We start from the raw sequence: 23,681 nt of genomic DNA, 5'->3' as shown, positions 1-23,681 counted from the left end.
GATTTCGGTAGCAGGGGCCACACTCTGCAAGGTTCTCCCAAAACTCCATTTTAAGCTGCAGAGGGCATTTCTATGCACAATCTGAGAAGATCAGGAGGCACAGACAGTACTGAAATGAAGAAAATAAGTTTAGCTCACTTTTTGTCCAAATGTTCTCTGCTATGCTCAAAGGAAAATAAGACAAGTAGAGCCTGCCAAGATTTTTTCCTTATTACATTTGCTTTAAAAAATCTGTAGTTTGATATCTATATTATTCATATATTTGGACTGAACACAAAGAGTCTGAGAAAAATACAGTTCAGAAGTTTAATTTTTTTTATTATTTTTTTCTAAATAAAACATTTTGGATATTTTTCCCAAAGCTGTTTATACCTTAAAAATAAGAGGAAATGTTTTAATTTAAAAAATTTTTCTTTAATGTCTGAACATTTTGGATTAACTAGAAAGGACTATCCACCAGTTTCATAGCCAAATAATAAGAACAAAAGCCCTGCTATTTCAATAGTTGTAAAGAATGTGGATTAAGACACACAGATTGTGTACAGCGCTTTATAACTTTTGGAAACATGTTATGAGAAAAGCTGGAGGAGAGCTACCTACAAGTAAAGCCATAAATAGAACTAACCACCTGTCCGTCACCGCTGTCACAGACTGGTAGGCTGTTTTAACAGGTTCCTATGAATAACACTTTGTAACACTCAGGTTTTGAGCAGAGGAAGTCACTGCAGCACTGAAGCAACCTCAGAGGAAGAGGTACTTTCTGGACACTTCATGCAACAAGTTTCCCATCACAGAAGGGATTTTTTTTTTTGGTGGCTCCAACAGCAGTACCCCATTTTGGTAACTTTCTAGAGGCACTGACAGACTAATTCAAAAGGCTCAAAGTAAACAGATGATGGAAATAGTCTGAGAATTGATTCAGAAGGAGTCTTGTCGGTTTTGTGGTTTGGAAAAGTATTTTAGAGGTTTCAGGCAAAGCGCCCATTGACTGAAACTTACAAGTTAAGCTCTGTAAATCCAGATCTTGTGCTGAACACACAAATCCTCTTTAAAACATACTCTGGTAACTGGAATAGTCTTTAGATATAAGCAGTGTGTTCCCCAAAAGGCCATTTATTATGACTGTATCAGTTGCATAAAAAGATTCTCTCCCTAAAACTTTTGTCATCTTAAAGTTTGAGGCATGCCTCTACTCAAGGTAGCTACCTGAGGGAAAAAATAAAATATTTAGGTCAAATTATTCACAAGTTTGAATTAAATTCAGTGCTGTGCTTGCTGCGGGATTTGATTGTGAGTTTCCCATTAACAGTAATGTGAGCTATGGGGACAGCACATCACACTGAAAATTTATCTGCTACTGTATCAGCAGAGATGCTGGAAAATACAGGTGTGCATGACATCCCAGTCTGAGCCAAAACCTAATATCTGCCAGTTGCAAAGTAATTCCATGGATGACAGTACAAATAGCAGCAAACAGTATGGCTGCTCCAGATACAAGGTCAGGCTAACATGCCTGACAAATGTTCAAAGCTAGCGCGACACAGTCTCTTTGCATTATTCTCCTTGCATGTTTAAGTCTGCTTCACGAATGTATTTGTTGCCAATAACGCCACATAACTTTGAATGTTTCTTTCCAGCCTCTAGCATGTTGCACAGAGCAGAAAAATTAATGCCAACAGCTGGTAATCCAACTTTCATTTATACTGGTGAAAAATAGGGGTAAAGTTTGAGTGTGGAACAGGTACAACTAAGAGCAGAATTACATCCAGTGCCTCTAATGCCTAACTCCTCCAGAGTAGTGCCATGTGTGGTGAATTGTTTTGCTATACATTTGACATAATATTGCGTGAACATAAGTTTATAAGAATAGCAGTACTTTAAAAAGTTTCTAATACCTGTTTTTTGAAAGTGTCTTTTTAAAGGATTTTGGTCTATACCTTAGAAATCTGCATTTACACATGGAGCTATTTAAAACCCTTAAACAAGCTTTTAATCTTAATTCCATTGAACAGAAGGGAGGCAACAACTTCATGTTAGATCAAGGAGATGGACCTATAAACAGTAAGCAGATGAGTTTACTTTTTAGAAGGATCTCTTCTGTTTTCTGCTCACAGATTGCTCTAAAAAACATATCCCCACTCAATTCCCAGTCTGACTGACTTCTAAAGCCAGTTATATTAAAGGTTCAGACTTAGTTAATCAGGCAGACAGCACCACTGTGCCTGTAGCTCTTCTAACTCCTAATCAAAACCATTCCACAGTTCTTCATTTAGATACAGAAGAGAAATATCAGACTTCTACAAAGCCACAGAAAAACCTCAGCAGCTGTGAGTTTCTAGATTAGTAAAATGTAATTGGAAGGTAGGTGCTGATCCTAACTCATTAGCAGAACCTACACAAATACTGTGGATGACTGCCTGCCATGCTCCTCAGTGCAAATGTACCATTAAAGAAACACTTTCTGAAGACCAGAGATAACAGAGGTCACTAGCATTAGGATCAAGGTTCCAGAAAACCTTCAAATTAAAGGCCTTCAGGTGCAATGAAGTCCAGCTGGGACACATCTGAGCAATAATCTAAACATAATCCACAACCTGGCAAACTGAATACTGAATTAATTATAACACTGAGGGACTACGTAAAAGAACCAAGCTTACTGAACTCCTAATTACTGAATTTGATTACCCTGGAAACAGGGTAGCTATTCACTTAATCTTATCACCTTCAATTCTGCTTTGGACAGACACAGTTTTGTTGAACTGGTGCTGTATCTCAAATTAAGCCTCTGCAAGATCTGGCATGCAGTAGCAACCTTGGCTGAAAAGCCTGAAAAATTGACAGCTAGGTAAACTACCCAAATCTTCTAGTTCTTCAAAATATCAATTTCTCAGAATAGGCTTCCTCACAAGTATGCTGCCATGCTTCACGAAGTGCTACATAATGAAAGAATAGTCACATTCTTACAGTGCTTTGGGTTTTTTATTACTAGCTCCATCTTAAACAGATAGTACTAAAAAAGAATAGGCAAAACTAGCAATTTAAATAAAAATCTAGGAAGATTCAGGTTTGATTAACATCAGTTTTAGATTTATCACAACTGGTCTACCCAGGCCTGATGCAACTAAGTTACTCTATCATAACGTTACTCAGTTTCCTGCCAGTGAAATTCTCTACATCTCCAAATGAAAAGTCTGTTCGTCATGCATTCCAGGAATTGAGAAGCACACTGCTTAAAAAAAAATGATCCAAAAATACAGCAGAACAATGTTCTGTTCACTTTTGTAAGTTAATTTGTTGTAAAGAAACTTGTTAATATATTTAAAATAAACCCACTTTTGATTCATGACGTTTATGACTTGTAATATACAACTATGCAGACAAATTTTTCATGAACACATTACAGTGATGCATTAATCTTCTTTCTTCCATCTGAAATTAAAGTGGAGCCCTCCATTTAAAATTTCTCATTGTGTATAGTATTGGGAGTTACTCTTCTGCTCATACCCTCCTCTTCCAATAGAGCGTTTTTTAAACAAAAAATTTGCTCCCCAAAACACAACAACATACCACAGTATGTCCAAGTCCCTTGGGCAACAGCACTGCAAACACATCAGCTGATCTCCAGAAACCTATTTCATTCAAGGTTTGACAGGAATATTTCATTAAACAAAGGTAGAAATCTGCCTCAGTTTGCTACCCAAGCAATTCTGCTTCAAGAAACATTGATGAGCACTTTATTAGCAATACATCTTCATTGAAGCACAAGGTGAGCAACACTAAAGTACTATCTTGCTGTGCCATTTCAATTCAACATTTTCCCCTTGTTCCAATCTCAGTTTCCACTGAGTTAAAGCACCTTCTTCATAGGCAATACAAAACACTGTCACAAAAAGTGCACTGGAAGAGCTGGGGGATGAAAAAGGGACTTCACAATCAGGTCCCAAGAGTTCTACGTTCAAATACAGGAGATTGGGACTAAGATTTTGGTGGAGCTGCCCTTGCGCTCTTTTTTCAAGAGTACTATGAATTATGGTGTTCATATTCTGTTAATTTCAAGGCATCCTCCCTGTAATTTTTTCAAAAAAGTAGTAACCTGGTTGATATTAAGAAGTACCTTTATTTTATTAACCAAGAGATTTATTTTTTCCCCCTCACTTGTATGTTTTTTTTCTGGTTTGGACAGCATCCCTTTTACTTGGAAGCAAAAGTCTGAAGGTTTTAGTCTGAAATCACTCATTTTCAAAATTTCATTCAAGGCAGAATCTGCAAAGTGCATTAAGTGCCATACAAATGTACAGTTAGAAAGTCCCCCTCTCCAAAGTTTACTATCTTAAAGAGACAAAGGAGGTACAGTTTCTTAGAAATCTACAATTATTCTTTTCACAGGCAAGGAATATGAGTATGAAGAAACCAGAATTTGTCCGAGGCTATAAGAGGTTTTAGAACACAGCCAAGGAAACAAGTCAAATCTCCTGAGACGTAATTCACTACTGAATTCTCAGGAAGCATGTTGGCAATATACACAAATATACGTTTTTAAAACCACTTCAGAAGACTTTTATGGGCTACTCCCTTCAAAGGAAAAAACACAGTGAAGATGCTTCCTGGCATGCCCCTCCCTCCTTTCCCCCCCCCATCCTGTTTCTTAAATTCTGAAATTATCCAATTTGAGCATTGCTCATTATTTAAAAAGAAAACTTTGGCACAGCAAGTATTCTCAGAAGGAATCCCATATACTTTCAAACTAGATCAGTTTGTAAAGTCCCCAGGGCATAAACATGGAAATAAAATGCACTTTAAACTAAGCAAACAAAGATACAAATATGCTGTAAAGTGAGCATGGCCTTTGCAACGATTGTGCTCATAAAATTAAAAAAAGCAAATGCTATCACCAGATTCATCCCCTTACACCAATAAAACACTCCACAGCTCTGAACTGGCAGTCAAGAATTCACATCCCATCTCCAAATCCCACGTTGATCCCTTCAACTTCACTTCCTGAGATTCAATATCCTTCATAGCAACTACAAACCTGAGGCTCAAACACTTAACTACCACCCTCAGCAAGTGAAATCCTGAAGGCGGACCTGCAGGCCAGGCAATTCATCTCAGTCTATGACAGCTACAAGTGGGACTGATGAAAGGAGATGTGTACCCACACAAGCTGAAGCCTTGCCCTTTTCCTCTATAAGAGCACATGCAAGTCACAGGGGTCCCTGGAGGTTCGTCCTAGTAAGGTATAGCCAATGTCTGAATCCAAGAAAAACCACTCGCTGGGTTCAAATCCTGTATCTTTCTCCCCTGACCCTGGGGCCCTGGTGGACATCAAGTTGAACATGAGCCAGCAATGGGCCCTTGCCACAGAGAAGGCTAACGTAGGTATCCTGGGCTGCATCAGGCAGAGCATTCACAGCAGGTCGACAGATGTGATCCTTCTACTCAGCACTGGTGAGGCCACACCTGGAGTGCTGAGTCCAGTTCTGGGCTCCACAGTACAGCAGAGACATGAACATACTGGAGGGAGTCCAACAAAGGGCCATTAAGATGATTAAGGGACAGGAGCACCTCATATACGAGGAAATGCTGAGAAAGCTGGGACTGTTCTGCACGGAGAAGAGAAGGCTCAGGGGGCTCTTACCAATATATATAAATACCTGAATGGAAGGTGTTGAGAAGATGGAGCCAGGCTCTTTTCAGTGGTGTCCAGTGAAAGGACAAGAGTCAATGGGCACAAACTGAAACACAGGAGGTGCTGAACATCAGGAAACACTTTTTTTACTGTGAGGGTGACCGGCACAGGTTGCCCACGGAGGTTGTGGAGTCTTCATTATCGGAGGTATTCAAAAGTCATCTGGTCATGGTTCTGGGCAACCGGCTCTAGGTGGCCCTGCTTGAGCCCCCCTGCTGGGGGACAAGATGACCTCCAGAAGTTCCTTCCAACCTCAACCACTCTGTGATACATCTCAGTATCCTTGCTTGTTCCAAAGCTGAAAAAAGGAAATCACACCCTCAGACACTTCAAGTTACTTCAAGAAAAAACAACTTTGGTGCCTGATGCTGAGAGCTGCTGCATGTATTTGGAGCTCTGTTGGGTACAACAAAAGGTTATGTGGGTGCAACAGCCCACTTTCACTGACCTACAGGCTTGAGGCCTCACCTATACAAGTGCTATTAGGAATTGCACTAGCCTTAGCAAATGGCAAGGAAGAACAAGACCCTGCCTTGGTCTCTTCTGCTACAGTAGCAAGGTGCAAGCTAGTTAGACCCAAGACATGCACCGTGAGTACTACATGGGAAGCAGTTCACTGCCTAAGGCTGGTGTAATGAGCCAGGAGTATCAGAACTGGAAAAAGAATCAGCCAGGCTGCAGAAAGATATTCTTTCATGCTTCTCTGACCTATCTGGAAGAATTCACCTTTCCTACACTAGGTGACTTAAATGCAATCATATGTAACTTATATAGAGCAATACCCTTTACCACAGGACCTTACAAATATTAAAAGTGTCAAACTGTTTAAAATTATATATTCCAGAAAAAGTGTAAGGCATAAGCAGCCAAATTTTTCATTGTCTTGCATCTCCAGCAGCCACTTAAACCAGGACAAAATAGAAGTATCTATACTAACTTCATATATGAATACACATTGAAAATTGAGTCCAGTAAGGACTGTAAGGTCCAGTAATGACTAGTCTGAACAATACATTGTTTGTGCTCAATGTTCATTTTGTCCCCATTTGTCATTTAAATGCTTAAGTAACCAGTGATAGCAACACATCAGAGTTCTCATTAAACAGGAGCAACTTCCTTTTCAAACCTGAGCAAGATGAAAAGTCAACAGGCTAGTGAACTAAATAGAGATTGTAAAGAAACACACCCTGCCACGCACACACGCTGCCCCTAACCATTGGTTAAGAAGAGTTTTTAAAATGCAAATTAGATCTCCAGACAGTAACAAATCATTACAACTAGAAAACCTTTCAGCCCAGTACTTTAATTTGAAAATGACATATAGTTTAATGTTCGTGCTATAAAACATCAGTGCTGTTTTTAACTTGCCGTTCTGCTTTCCCATCAGATTTACTGCAACAGAATTGAACCAGGGTTATAAAGAGCATTAGTAGTTAAAGAAATTCTATTTGATCCTGGAAATAGTTTCAGAATGGACAATTAAACCCATTTTTCCAGCAACTTAGATAGTCTCAGCAGTCAGTGTTGTAATTTGTTGTAAAGTCTACCACACATGAAATAACGTGGCTATCAGCTTCTAGCTTTTTAATGGTGTGATGCCAACCACAAGAGCTCTTTAATAAAGCAAAGCATAAAGAGACCAGAAAAGAGAACATTTCTCATCTTCATTTTTCAAAACTGAAAAATCCTTAGACTCTTGAGATGAAAAGCACCACTAAGAGGGCTTTTATATTAATTGTCTACAATACACAATTCAAACATTCCTACAGGAAAATGCTAATCAGAATGACATTAAGATAAGCATGACTTAATGACACCAAGTAGGACTGCATATGGATCAAACAAGACTTTCAAGAAGTCTTCTTCTGTGGTTTGGGCATGGGGATGGGACAGAAACATCTGACCCTTGTTTTTTTTTTTAAATCTGGAAGGAGCATTTTGTGCCTCTCTGACATAACCTCTGCTGTCCTAACAAGAGGTTATACTTCTCTTACTGCATACTTTCTCTCACCTGGAGTAAACTCAAGACATACTGTAAATTTCTGTACAGTATCCAGTGCAGACAACTCCTGATTTCAGTTGTCATGTCTACATACTATGACAATGTAAAATAGGAAAAAATATTCCAAAAGAGAAACAGAAAGCTTTGTGTATGAGGAAGTAAAAAAACTCGTTCTTTTATATATACACACATACACATATAGAATCATAGAATCGTTGAGGTTGGAAGGGACCTTTAAGATCATTGAGCCCAACCATTAACCTAACACTGCCAAGTCCACCACTAAACCATGTCCCTAACCACCACATCTACACGTCTTTCAAATACCTCCAGGGTTGGTGACTCCACCACTTCCCTGGGCAGCCTGTTCCAATGCTTGACAACCCTTTCAGTGAAGAAATTTTTCCTAATACCCAATCTAAACCTCCCCTGGTGCAACTTCAGGCCATTTCCTCTCACCCTGTCGCTTGTTACTTGGGAGAAGAGACCAACCCCCACCTCACTGTAACCTCCTTTCAGGTAGTTGTAGAGAGTGATAAGGTCTCCCCTCAGCCTCCTTTTCTCCAGGCTAAACAACCCCAGTTCCCTCAGCCGCTCCTCATAAGACTTGTGCTCTAGACCCTTCACCAGCTTTGTTGCCCTTCTTTGGACGTGGTCCAGCACCTCAATGTCTTTCTTGTAGTGAGGGGCCCAAAACTGAACACAGTATTCGAGGTGCAGCCTCACCAGTGCTGAGTACAGGGGAATGATCAATACCCTAGTCCTACTGGCCACACTACTTCTGATACAAGCCAGCATGCTATTGGCCTTCTTGGCCACCTGGGCACGCTGCCGGCTCATATTGAGCCGGCTGTTGACCAACACCCCCAGGTCCTTTCCCGCCAGGCAGCTTTCCAGCCACTCTTCCCCAAGCCTGTAGCATTGCATGGGGTTGTTGTGACCCAAGTGCAGGACCCGGCGCTTAGCCTTGTTGAGTCGCATACAGTTGGCCTTGGCCCACTGATCCAGCCTGTCCAGATCCCTCTGTAGAGCCTTCCTACCCTCAAGCAGATCCACACTCCTGCCCAGCTTGGTGTCATCTGCAGACCTACTGAGGGTGCATTCGATCGGCTTGTCCAGATCATTGATAAAGATATTAAACAGAACTGGCCCCCATACTGAGCCCTGGGGAACACCACTTGTGACTGGCTGCCAACTGGATTTAACTCCATTCACCACCACTCTTTGGGCCTGGCCATCCAGGCAGTTTTTTACCCAGTGAAGCGTACGCGTGTCCAAGCCATGAGCAGCCAGCTTCTCCAGGAGAATGCTGTGGCAAACAGTGTCAAAGGCTTTACTAAAGTTTAGGTAGACAACATCCATGGCCTTTCCCTCATCCACTAAGCAGGTCACCTAGTCATAGAAGGAGATCAGGCTAGTCAAGCAGGACCTGCCTTTCATAAACCCACGCTGACTGGGCCTGATCGCTTGGTTGTCCCGTACGTGCCGCACAATGGCACTCAAGATGATCTGCTCCATAACCTTCCCCGGCACCAAGGTCAGACTGACAGGCCTGTAGCTCCCCGGATCCTCCTTCCGGTCCTTCTTGTAGATGGGCATCACATTTGCTAACCCCCAGTCAACTGGGACCTGCCCGGTTAGCCAGGACTGCTGATAAATGATGGAAGGTGGCTTGCTGAGCACTTCCACCAGCTCCCTCAGTACCCTTGGGTGGATCCCATCCGGCCCCATAGACTTGTGTGTGTCTAAGTGGTGCAGCAGGTTGCTAACCATTTCCCCTTGAATTATGGTGGCTTCATTCTGCTCCTCTTCCCTGTCCTCCAGCTCAGGAGGCTGGGTACCTGGAGAACAACTGGTCTTACTATTAAAGACTGAGGCAAAGGCGGCATTAAGTACCTCAGCTTTTTCCTCATTCTTTGTCACTATGTTTCCCCCCGCATCCAATAAAGGATGGAGATTCTCCTTAGCCCTCCTTTTGTTCCTAATGTATTTATAGAAACATTTTTAATTGTCTTTTATGGCAGCAGCCAGATTAAGTTCTAGTTGGGCTTTGGCCCAACTATAGAGTACATATATACACACACATATATAATACTACAGAGGCAGAATGAACCCACATTCTTCCTGTTTCGAAGCCTGAAACTCTCAGTAGCAACAGATGAAGAAGTTCAACAGGAGAGAACACAAGAGGGAATGCCAGACTGAATTAGTGTGGACAGTCATGCCATGTGTTGGTGTCATGCTGGAGGGTCACTGTAAGTCTACAGACTGGGAAGGACATTTGAGATAGACTGTAAGGGGAAAATTTTTAATTGTAACTGGCAAGCTGTTATAATCAGGCCTACCTGATTGAGCAGATACTGCTTTAGAAACATTTACTACATATACTCTGGAGCCCATATAGTTAACATCATTGAGTCAGATTTTTGTAACAATTTAAGTTTAGAATAACCCCAAGTCACAACAGATTAACAGATCAGAATACGTCCTTTTATAACTGACACATTCGGCAGCTTGTTTAGCATCTTGCCTGACATACAGGACTTCTGACAGCACACCACCTTTCATCTTCTGTCGTGCTCTCCAGCTGAAGGATGGATCATGGAGAAGTCCCTCAGCTCAACTTTGCCCAGAGTTAGTCAGGTGGCCTACCAAGCCATCTCTGCCTACTGATGGAAAATACCATCAAATGCTAGTATTTTCCAGTTGAGTTTGAAGGTTACCTATTGTAAAGCACTGCAATTGTCAGGCATGACGCTGAAAACTGAAATAGCTGTAACCTGTGCAGAATGGAAAGAAACAAAACACAGCTATTATTTTCAGAGCTTCAGCTCTCCCACAACACATTCCCACCCCATCGCCTTTAGTTCAGATGTTTAAATTCTTTTAAGTGCAGCATCTTGGATTGCCCTAGAGCTACTTCTGAATTTCATCTGATGTTTGGATGGGGTTCACTATTCAAAGGGCACATTATCAATTCCTGACATCCAGGGAGAGAACTGTGCCTAGAGAATTTTCATTCTCCACATCAGGACAAAAAAACAGTCACAAGTATCCTGAAAGAAAAAAATATTACATAGCAGTCCCCATGTATGTATTCAAGGCTCCAGCTGCTTGGTGTCTCTAGCTATGTATTACAGAATCTAAATTTATCATTAAAAGCCATAACCTTTAGTTGAAGAAAGTCTAAGGATCAAAAGAGCAAAGCAAAGAGATGATAAATTCAGTATGATCTTCTGTATAACAGACACAAATTTTGCTCTGCACCTCCTGCAACCAGTGGGTTGACTGAAAATGAGGCTTCCAATGCAGATATTACAGCCACCAAGTAATCGACAAAGATCAACTCTTATAAATGTACTTGGTTTCAATTTGTCCATCTTCAGGATTCAGCACAGGATTTTGTAGTGTTTAGAAAAGGCAGTACACCTTGAATACAGCCATAAGATTTCCTCATGCAACATACATGCATGTACACCAGTCATGCCCCTGGTTACATACATGCACAACACAAGCAGAAAGTAACATGGTAGTGTCTGCCTGTGTCCGCAGGATGTGAAAAGCTCCCACTCCTTCAGTGCAATATTAGAACAGATGACAGCATCAGTTCATTTGAAAGCTTTAACTGCCTAAGCATTAGTATCTAGCTACCATGCTTATTCCTTAAAACTATTCTCCCCTTGATGACTGCTCCATTTTTCAAGGGTCAAAGGCTCCAATTTAACCCAATAGAGAAGAGAATAAAACCAATCTACAGAAAATGTGATAGGATAGTGAATCAGTTTTATTTCAGAATACTAGAACATTTATTTTTAAAACTAACTGCACTGATTCAAAGTCTCTAATTTACTGTGACACACAAATGCCAGGATCTACTCAGACTTAGATTCTAGTGTTCTACAGACCACACAAACACTGGCCAGAGTATTAAAAACTGTAGGCAAACACCAAGACGAGGAGGAATCAAGGAACAAGAGAAACTACAGCAGCCAGTCTGACACTTATCAAAGCAAACTATAACCCAAAGCATTGTCAACAAAATTTTTTAGGCATTGAGGCAAAGTGTTTCAAGGCCAGAAATCAGAAAGTAGCTAAACAAAGTTGCATTTGGATGAGTTACTAGAAAAACCGTTTTGCAGAGAATTTGCAAGGGATGCTTTTGTGAAGTTCATAGTCTTGCTGGAGGATGCAGTAAGGGCTTTGCAATGACTATGTGACTTGAGTACTGTTCACACTAGTGCTGGGGAAGCTGAGATGAGGCTTTACTAATTTTATGCATTAACTTTAGTCTTTAGAAGAGTCTTCCATTCAGAATATTTGTTCTTGACAATCCCCTCCTCCCTCCCTGCAGAAAAAGATTTTTGTCAAAGGCTGAGTTTGTTCTGAGTCAGTAATAAAACGCTGGCTGCCTTATATCATGTACAATAAAGATATACACTTATACTATGAAGCATGAGAGAGTTTCCATCAGAGACAGGGCCTCATCTTACTAGACACAGCAGAAAATGCTTAAACAGTCCTTCATTTGCTGCTTCAGTGTGCTCCATAACTGAATTCCCCTTCCTCTCACTTTACATTCACTGCTCATTTTCTTTCTAAGCTGATTACGCTAATGATGTTTAAAGTCATATCACGTTTTTCACCCTTGTCTGTTTGTGTGGGTTTGAAATTGGACAAAGAATCTCTCATACCTACTTTAAGAATATTTTATTTCTCTTATCTTAGTGGCATGCATTAGGAGTGTGATAAAGTAGTCTTTACTATCAGCACTTTCCTTAATACTTAGATGAGATCATTTTGACTGGCAAGGCAGAAGCAGAACTTCCAGATGAGATCATTAAAAACGATGCTGTTGAATGCCACGGAAATCCATTCTAAACAGGTCTCATTATCACACAGGCTATGGACTATCATGAGCAAATCTAAACTATATACATTGCCAGCTTTCCTTTTAATAACCTAGATACTGACTTGTCCCTTTGTTCATCTTTTCCTACCAAAGTGCTCTATTTTTCCAGCAAAATCCTACCTTACCCCAGAATTCTGCCCATGTCTGGCCTCAATCCATTATTACTTTTAGTGAGTTTAGCAATCTAAAACGTCTTAGACTGACAGTCCTGGAGAATCAGCCTAATACATCATTGTTTAGGTGCATGATAAATAAACAATCATTACAGTCGGGTTTAGCCTCAGCTATATTCTGAAATATTATCTTCTGGGATAGGTTTTCTACAGGCCTTCTGTTCAATGGATTCTCAGAAACCCACAGAAACAATGTAAACAGAGTAAAAGCAAAGCAAAACGCAGATAGTGTGCAGTCTATAGTGTAAGTCCAGTTTGTGCATGTATTAAATACAAATTGAAATACAAAGCTCCATGAAAATTGATGTTAGAGAGCAAGGCACTCAAGACAAGAAACTAAAAACTAAGGTCAGACTCAACCCGAAGTATGCAAGCCACAGCACTCATTAGGATTCTATATCTACATTTGGGTGCCAAGCCAGTACTGAGCCAAAAGGGGACTTCACCAAAGTGTTACATTAAACACACACTACTACTGTGTTTGGCTGGATTAAGTTCTATTTGAAGGCTGCGCAATTCCTTCACCCTCTTAAACCCAATGGAGATGAGCACCTGCTGTTCTCACTGAGTTCAGTGATAACCACTTGCACACACATGTGCAAAGTAGTACTGCATCCAGCAGACATCACTTCATGTGTGAGCACCACAGCTGAAGCATGAGGTTTTCTAGGATGATGGGGAAAACATATCCCGTGTGGAAGTTTAATATTGTCAGGTACAGCAGGGACCAGGATAGAGATTACAAATTCAGCCTTACCTTTGTCACTTCCCCAGTGCTTTTGACAATCCTTAAAATAGCAGTCTTTGGTGAAAAGTGTAAGTCTTCACCTCTGCAGAAAAAAAAGCATTGATATTTTATCACCGATGTGCTTTCCCACAAAAGGTGAAAGAATGTCACGGTAGATCTAAATATATCCTGCATGTAACAATAGCTGTGCCATTGTACTTTTTATAATTTAAATAACAGTTTTCAGCAAAATTTCATCTCAACTATTCCACTTTTCTCTATAAGGAAAGAGCTGCAAACCATGTGCCTGCCCTTACAGAAGTGTAACTGATAACGAGTACTGTATACATAAAAGAATTTGTGGAAAAAACTTTTAAAACACTTTAAAATATAAATGCCATTAAAGTATGACCCTTTGTCTTACTTTGTAGTGGTATGATTGTGTCAGAGAAAATGAATTCCTTTCCAATTTATTTACTAGTACCTTAGCAGATTTTAATTTCGTTGACACCTGCACCTAAAAATGATAAAAGCACATCCATTCTGCTTTTCACACTAGCTTATTCTAATGCATATGAGGGCAATTACTTCTTGACAACTCTCTGATGAATAACTGTGCTCTTTGCTAAGCTTGTCACATTGATCACTGGCCAGCAATACAATTAATAAAGTATTGCTGTCCACACAGCACATTAATAACTAGCCTGAACTAGAGGTAGCACGTCTGATGGATCCAGTGCATTTTAATCTTTCATACCCTGCCAGCTCAGAAGATTAAAGGAAGTCTCCAAGACAATCTCCACATGCCAACACTGGGTTCCACGACATCCCAGCCAGGGTTACAAACTTGAGACCTAATATTTCATTAATGTAACTCAGTTGGACATTTCAAGCTTCATTTCCAAACGTTGCACTGCCTTGTGGCCAAAGCATTATTTATTTATTTCTACTTCCTATTTATACTTCTGAAAGGTAGAATTGATTAAAGTTGTCAGTTCAACCAGAATTCATTAGAAAATAATGGCTATAAATTCAGTGCACTCTGAAGCGTCGCTTAATAATTCCATAACATTTAGAGTGGAAACAATCAATCTAGGAAAGGTCCCACCTCTTCAATACAGGAAAGGATGAATTAAAGCTTGGTCATGAGCAGCAAGTCTGGAGCTTTCCCCCAACATTTTACACTAATTTTAATTGCTGCTTTTAGAGTTTTGCCAACAAACAGACTTTAAGTAGAATATTTATTGATTTCTAGGATATGTTATGATCTGTTCTTTTAGTCAAGTCCTCAGAAGAAAGCAAGTTCATTTGGTAGAAAAAGATTTTAAAAGAACCCCAATAAGCTGCTCTGTCATCCTTGGAAATATCTGTTTCCATTTTACAGTATGAGAAAATTCCAATTACATCTCAGACCTGGGACCAAAACCCACAATATCCACATCATGTTCTTTCTTATTGTCTGTCCTCAGCTTTGCCTAGCTTCCAGTCACTTGAGGCTGATCTTTCCTGGCAGCCACAAGGAAATATGGCACAGTAGAGATTCTCCACTAGGATCAAATAATCATCCTTCAATTGCACTAGCTTTACCAAGCAGAAGCAATACAGGGGAGTCAAAACAACATAAGAAAAAAGAATACACTCTCTTCTTTTAGAGATATGAAAGGCAAGGAAAATGCCTGAAAGCACCTTACTAGTCCTAATCACTAGTTGTCAACCAAGACTAGTTAAACGGTATGAATAAGTGCTGTAAGGATCCATGCCTCTACCAGAGTCCACCATGTGGAAGGGCACTGATTCACATGCTTCCAGGTACAAAGTAACAGGTTGTCCCGCAACTAGGACTATTCGCCTTCAAAGGGCACTTCAAATCTTTCGCATTTCATTTCCAACTTTAGAGATTTTGTAATACCAATACCTGGCACAGAACTGTTCTTATCCACGCAGTTCTACAGAGAAACACAAGGATCTTAATAGCTTATGAGTCAGTAAAAGAATTACCAAAGGCCGCAAAAAAAAATTACTAGTTAGATTCAGAATATCTAAGTCAATCCACCTAGTTGGAATTCCTCCTTGTTTTGCTGATTTGTAAAAACAAAACTTAATATGAGAACTTCAATTCCAGAGAAAATATGTAGCCACCTAAAGTTTACAAAAATAACAAATATCAGAAAACATTCTTTCATAAAAAGATATGCCAAGTATTTGGAACTGTTTGATAGAAATTACACAAATTGGTCATTGCATCTGGAAAAATGAGGATATCATATCATTCAACATGGACTGAGGACTGTTCCCAATGTATTTGCTCAGTACTTCAAAAGTGCATTTTTCAAAGCTGAAGGAAAAAAAATTAGCACACAAAGAGATAACAAACAAGTACAAGGCAAACTCAGACCTCTAAGTGATGACTATAATCCAAAGATTACAATTCCATGATCAAAAGGATGAGTATGGCCAAAAGACAGAAAAAGCATCAAAATGGGACAAAAATTAAGGGGTGGGGGACATGGGGGCAGTAAATAAGATATGTAAAGAGCTACACTAGAATACTTGCAACCTACCAAAAACACTCAGAGGAACTTGACAACAGTATATCAATACCATGCCTACAACACCACACCAAGCACTAGGTTAAGAGCTGTTCAGTGGAGGAAAATTACAGCAGGAAAGCAGGGGAAGGGAAGCTGACTCCAAAGAGGACACAATTTATTCCAATAGTATAAGTTGCTGACACAAGTTACCAGCTGAAAACTCTTGTTTACCTGCCTTCAAATCAAGAGTGGTGTCTGTGCCTGGCATGCTTCAGTTGGTCACAGTGCAGATCCCACAAGATGCTGGCTGGGCACAAGTATGACACCAAGGCAGTATCCTCATGTGCACTGAGCTGATTCTGCTCTTGCAAGCACTGGCAGTTTGACACCTCAAGTAAATTAAGACACAGAGAGGACACCTAAGGAGGCATAATTAAACCCACTGTAGCATTTCACTAACACAACCATAATGCTTCCAGGAATTGAGGTAGCCTCCCTGTTTGACACTGCACGGTATGATGCAGACCATGCATTGCCTAGATCTCTAAACAAGTGTTAAGTGAGTTAGATGTGCATTGTCCTGCATCACAAATATTCTCTTATTACTCTCCAATTTATAAGTGGTCTGCCTGGAGGGCCAGTGGTCCCCTGTGAAGACAGGTGGACGGGACTATTGACATGCTGCGGCATAAAATCGTTCCAACTTTCTCTCAAGTGTTTCATAAAAACACCAGAACTGTTCAGCACACCACCTCAGGCAAAGACCAGATCACCACTGAAGTCTCTCTGTTCCAGCTGATAAGCACAGTCCCACTGAAATACCTCCTTAGGTTGTCAAAGTACAGAAAGCCTTAGGATAAAGCTTCCTAGGCAACCTAAAGTGCTGCAGTCCTGCTTCAAGGTTATGGCTGACAGCAACCTGCTCAGCTGTAGAGAGAGATTTGCTGTCTATTAGGCTATCTCACTGTGAGCTAAGCCCAGCTCACAGCCCAGGAATGTATTTACCCATAGGCAGTTTGCTAAAGATGTTCTCAGCCTCCTAATCACCCTTCAGTCTCCAATACCTTGCTTCACATTGCCAGGAATGGACGCTGTGCCATAGGGCTGTCTTGCTATGAGATTTTTTAATTATACTTTATTTTGTCTTTGGTTTCAAGGGCATGTTTAACACCTTTAGGCTAAGACAATGGGATATCTTATTTGTCTATTTACATTACATTAGAATAAAAGTGACATAGCAGAAGCAATGTGGATTTTGGAAGCTTCTTCACATTCTGTTTTAATAGAAAAGTTTAATAAAGGAATCTTGACTTTCAGTAATGAAATGAAAGTTTATCAAAGTGGCATAATATACTGGCAGTGGATTGAATAACAGTTTGCACTTAATTACAAAGGTGGCTTTCATAAGATTACCCATGCAAATTAGTTGTCTCTTTCCTATGTGTTTAAGGATTGCAGGACCAAAAGACATTTATATTGTAAATTGTGAACAGAAAGATAGCAGCACTCAGTCATAACACCAGTTAAAATCATCTGTTAGAAGCGTGCCTAAAAGCATTTTCTTTATAACACACAAGTTTCCCAGCTTAATGTACCAGTTCAGCTGCAGAGATTCATTCTACCATGAAATTTAGCATGCAGCAAACTTGTTTGGGGAAAATAGTATGCATGTAAAATGTCACTAGGAAGGATATCATGGGAAACAATCTTATAACAGCCCACTGAGGATGGATAGATAGGAGCTGGCAGAAGGTATAACTGAACTGACATTTCTCTAAGATGGCAAAAGCCTCAGGAAAAAGGTATAGAAACACCTGGAATTTAATGCCTAGAGATTGTGCTATCAAGTGCTCTCAGCATAAGCAATACTGAGGCAGCAGGAACCGGTGAGATAGCTTAATAGTAAATGCTGGAGTTAGGAAAGAAGAGGCTGTTGGTGGGAACCATTTATCCATCCGCCTGGGAGTTATGCCATCAAATGGAAAGTGGCAAAGACCCATATTCAGTTTTATATAGCCTGTTCTTCTTATTCAGCCAATTTTTTTTCCAAGGGAAGAGACAGAAAATTTGACCTTAGGGAGCTAAGCACTAAAAGCCACATTTAAAAACTTTTCAAAGGAAGCAGTTAAAACAAGCTCTTTCCAAATGCATTTGTTCTTTCAGTTTTCTGAAAGGTCTGTTGAAGGCAGTTGTCACAGCAGGAAAGCCTCAAAACACCAGCTAGCAGTCACCCTTTGAAAAGTCAGAGGAAAAATTTTTCAAGGAAGTCTTCAGAGTGAGAAAAGGTATGATGCAGTGATGACAAGTGAGACTCAACTCAATGGTGGCTTTCCACCTTCCATCAACATGCACGCTCTCTGCAAGCCCCAACATAAATGGGTCCTATCAGCTTATAGGGAGTTTGTTGCACTGTCCCACTCAAGATTTTATTTTTGTAGAGACGCAGTTTTTAATCAACTAAATGTGCTCCCAGAAACCGAAACCAACCCACTATTGGGAAGGCATGGTCTTGAAAGGAGTTTATAGGCATTTTCCAGAATGCTTGGGATCAACTTCAGTTAAAGCAGGCAATGAAGGAGTGGGAATATACGTTTTGAGCTGATTTAGCTCTTCATTTTAATCAGTTACCATTTGTTTCAAATGGGAATGTTCAGGAAAACAGGATAATTGAGTAGCAGAACCTTTGTCAAACATCCTCTCTCTGCAGGAAAGTAACAGATCACAGTAACAGCAGTGATTCCCACTGAGCCACTTGTCCTGTCAGTTCTGTGGTTTGAAACTGATGCCTGAGGCACCTCCAAGTCTGAGGTAGCTTAGACATTGTTAGGCATTCTAGTACAGCTGCTACAAAAAGCATATTTCCATGGCTGCTGCCACATGCAAAGAACTGAGAGGCAGAAGGTACCTCCTCTTTGACTGGGACCTGCAGTCACTAAGGGCCATGTTCACAGAAAGTATTAAAATGCAGAATAAAGTACAGCATCTTTACTGCCATGGGACTCGGTTGCACAATGACTAGACTAGTCTCAATTTCAGCAGGGCTTAGTGAGGCCTGATATGAGGGATGACTGACAGGTCCAGAGACAATATCCAATAACATGAAGGTGTGTAGATGCAGCTGGGATGAGAGCAGCGTATGGAAGGAAAGCATATTTTTGAAATAAATGCTTTTAATCATCAGCTGAAGTAAAGTGGTGCTAGCCTCCAAGGATTCATTCAAGTGATTTTTGGCGAGAAAATGCCCTTGTAGGGGACACATTCAAGTGATTTTTGGTGAGCAAATGCCCGTGTAGGTGACAGGATGTCTTCTGTCTGGAAGAATTCCTCTCTGGAGAGATCACTGGAAAAAGGTCTTCAGGGGTCTGTTGCAACTCCTACTCTGGGACACCCTGGTGGTGGCCTGAACAGCCAGACATGTTAGTCCAGCACCTAGAACATGAAAAGATAGGATAAAACCCAGGGTCAGTCAGGTAGATGCTGCCCGAAATCTTTGCCTCAGTGTCTTGGGAAGAGAGGTTACGGGCAATGCAAGGAACAGATAACATTTCTGAAAGGAGGAGAGAAGAGTAATTGCTGCCAGTGACTCAAGCAGTAACATCAAGTGGGTCTCTCACAGCCTGTGATGTGTGCTATTCACTGAACCTCTGTTAATGACTGGGGAATGAAGATGAAAACTAAACTAAGATGACACAAAAGCCACAGTTTCCAAGCAAAAGGGGCATGTGGTGGTTCAGATACCTAAAAAGAGCACAGCACTCACGTTAAGAACTGGAATTGTCTATTTAGGTCAGCATCAGCCAGAAGCAGTAAAATAAATGCTCTAAATTTAGTGCCAATGACTCACTATAAATTGTGATAGGTTTGTTTATGTATGCTGCTCACTATTTTATAGAGTTGCCCCTACACACACTAAGATACCTCTGCAGGAAGTCTTGCTCAGTTAAAGAAAAAATATATACAAATATACAGGCACACTGCCCTTGGTGCACCAACACTCTCCTCCCCTCCTCTCTCAAACAGTCCATACTCAGGAGTCTGGGAGACCCTGGCACACATCCTTTCCAACATCACCAGTTTGTCTTGTCCCATAGAGTACCACAGCATTGCAGGGAGCTTTTCAGTACGTGGCCTAAAATATTACAGCACCTCACTGCAATGAATCAGGTCAAGGCTGTGACTGGCTCTGTTTTTTCCACTGCTTTGCTCATGCTGCCCTATTTTATACCTTTGCTTAAACAGCCTAAGGCACTATGGAAGCACTGCAGTCAGGAGAAAAATCTCCACTACAGATAAAATTTCTTTCAAACAAAATGAATACAGTACTATCTTCAAGAGTGTAGGGGTAAAAATCAGAGCAAAACTTTTTGGCTGTTTGATAAAAAACTAAAAATACATGCAGTACATATATTGTTTTGAACAACTCAGCAGCTGCAACTTGACTGTAGGCAGACAGCAGCTGATCCCACTTCTTTGCTTATGTCCTGAGAGTCAAAGTGCAAAAAAAAAAAAAAAAAACCATAAGAAACTGAAAACAACTCTAAAAAGCTCCTTTGATAGTCTGGACAGCTATCCAAGCACACTGTTAGAGTGACAGGATATATAAGTGTCCATATAGATGCACAGTCTGCCCAATACTTACAACTCAGTAGAAAGATATAACAATGAAAGGGTAGTGTGTAGGTCATGAGCATGGATAACTACATTGTTAAGGAGGATAATTAAAGCAGAAAAAAGTGCAAGAAAATAAGGTGCATACACTGGGAAACTGCAATAGAAAAGTACCCACTTCACTTTGAGAGACTTTGATATTTGGACAGAGTGTTCAAGCATCACTGCTGATAGGCAGTATGGGTTTGCAGCTGGTACAGCAGGCTCCTTCCCCCCGCACTTCGGCTTAATAGCATTTGTTGGTGAAGGGCTGGACACTTCACCTACAGAGAAATGCATGTGAAGGGGACTGTAAGGATACTGATTACACTGCAAGACAGTGTCCTTGAAAACTTAAGGGACATTTGTTTTTCTTTAAGTGACAAACTAGGATTTAATTCCCAGAGTTCTTGCAAATCAGCATCACTGGCTCATACCTTAACCTAAAAAAAATCTTGCTCTTTGACAAATTTTAGATATTTGCATTTTGGGAAGGACTATCTGCCAAGACAACAACACGTAAGTAATTAAATATGAAGTTACAGATCTCTTTCATTTGAGAAAAAACCTCATAAATATGAAATTAGTGAAACCAAAACAGAATGACAAGTGAAGCAAGTCATTCCCAACTACTAATGGCTAAGATCTAGCACTTCATTCTGCTGCACTATTAATCATTTAATTAATGACTGTTTAGTCTTTGGAATAGCTGGAATCACTTCTACCTGCCAGTGTGCCATGGTCCAGCAACCCCCAAATACTAATACCCAGCCCAGAGCCACAGATTATTGCTGCTCTGTCCCCATGTAGAGATGGCAAGGAAAGCATGTGTCATGGATGGAGCCTTTGTTCTTTATCCAAATGGAGCAAGTCCAATGCCCAGAATCCACTATCAGTTTAGAGTTTTTTCTACCACTATTTTTAACGCTTGTTCCCTATAAATACATTCACAGGCACTATTTAAAAGTCACTTCTTTGTTCAAAAAAATGGAACACAACAGCAGGAAGACATTATGCAGTAATGCACTAGGGCAAATTATATGTAAAGGAAGCTTGCCAAAACTAGTTTTTCCTCCTTTTCTGTAAGGCAGCAATGTTTTTCTTAAGCTGTCTCACTTGAGGGCTTACGTGAGTACACAGTAGAGACAAAATCTTCATTTTATTTTCTGGTCTTTCAGGCTGTCATCAGCTTCATTGCCATGACACCAAACCTCCTTTTACATTGCTTTGAATACACAACTGTGTCATACACTTAAGGCCTGAGTGGCTAGGCACAGCATTCCAGCATTATTTCCATGGCTTCAAGCCCTGGTGCTCTTTGTGAGGACTGCAGCACTGCAGAAGACATTTCCCCTCTTCTTTCCTAGGGCCGTAACCATCAGAATCCACAAGTTTTACTTTGTCTCTTCCATATGTGGCTTTCCTCTCCAATTTATCATTCACATAATAGAAGCATGCCCCTAAACTAAATACCTCAAGTCAGGTAATACAATACAAATACAAGTTGTCTTTATCTTCCCAGGGCCACACAATGTGTAAAAAGTTTTTATAGCTCCAGATGCCTATATTATTGAATTTAAAATAAAAGCAGCATTATTTCTAGTTCCACTGGACAACTGACTTGATGTGATGTATCCTCACAGGAAACACTGTTTTTCTAAAAGAACATTTTCACTTCAGTCTTAAAGAAAAAAAATCAAAAACGATACTGATAAAAATCTGGTTTGAGGCCCTGCAACATAAATTAAGTTAGCACAGCAGGGCTTTCACTGTAATAATTTAACTTGTCAGTTCACATCATTGACTGACTCAAAGAATTCATGGGGCTTAACTGATCAATATTATAAATGGTTTGGATGGCTCTGCAGGAATAGCCCAGTCTTAATTTGAGGTCAGTTCTTATTCCTTTTAAGTCTCATTAGCAGGAGCCAACATAAATCCAGAGATTGGAGGACAAAAGCAGAAAGCTTTGTATCAACAGCAAGGCCAGCATGACAAAGCAAAAGAATGCTGTGTTCAGTTGAATTGTATGCATCTTACTGCAATCTCTTCCAGGTCTTTGGCAAGGATCAAAAAGCGTATGGAATCACTGGCAATAAGGAAGAAGAGTCCTAGTTTCTAGGAACTATGTATTTTCTTTAGTTTGAATTGAAGATGAAAATCAACCGCAGGTGTACCAGACCAGATTCTCAGCTGGCACAAAAAGGCTTCATTCTAATGAATTCTGCAGAGAAGGCCAATTTCAATCAACTGAGGTATTGAAACAGCATACTTAACTGCTGCCCTTCACCTTTCATTTTCTCAATCAATTCTCTGAATGCCTGTCCCACCTCATGACTTTGTACAACATACTGCAGAGACATAAGCCAATTTTGCATGAGATGACTACCACCAGGAGCAGCACAGCAACACCAGCTTTGGCGCAGAGCCAGCGACAAGCCCTCTCTCTAAGTCCAGCCATGCAGATTTATCCCTGGAGTCCCAGCCTCACATGCTGAAAGGCAGTGCAGCTTTAGGGAAGCCAGATCTACACAGACTCTGAAGTGGGGCCCACCGCCCTGTTACCAGCTTAAGAGTTATCTTCAGAAGAGGGGCAGTTTTGCCCAAAGTACGGAGTAGTCCCTTTCAATACCGATCCATTTATCTAGTGTGCAAGAGACTGAAGAGTGCTGCTTTAGTCTTTCGTGTCTCCTTTCAAACAGCTACATTTAATCATTCCCAAAGGAAAGGAACTCCCCAGGCCAAAATGTCCAATGGCTTACTGAACAACTGAGCAGAGTAGCAATATGTGAACTCCACTAAAATTAGTGAGAAAACTGAAGCTGCCAGGTAACTAGTGAATGCGCTTTTTCCTCAGCCTAAGATGTCAGAAGCAACTACAGCTGGAAAAACTTAGAGCTAGAACTCATGGCCTACTACCTTTACCCACACCATGCAATCATCCTCAAATGGAGTCCAAGAAAGAAACCAACATACTAACTAGTTGCGAATGCTGACGTGCAC

The sequence above is a fragment of the Gymnogyps californianus genome, chromosome 10 (genome assembly GCF_018139145.2).
Source record: "Gymnogyps californianus isolate 813 chromosome 10, ASM1813914v2, whole genome shotgun sequence".
NCBI lineage: Eukaryota > Metazoa > Chordata > Aves > Accipitriformes > Cathartidae > Gymnogyps > Gymnogyps californianus.
This window is presented reverse-complemented; position numbering follows the sequence as displayed.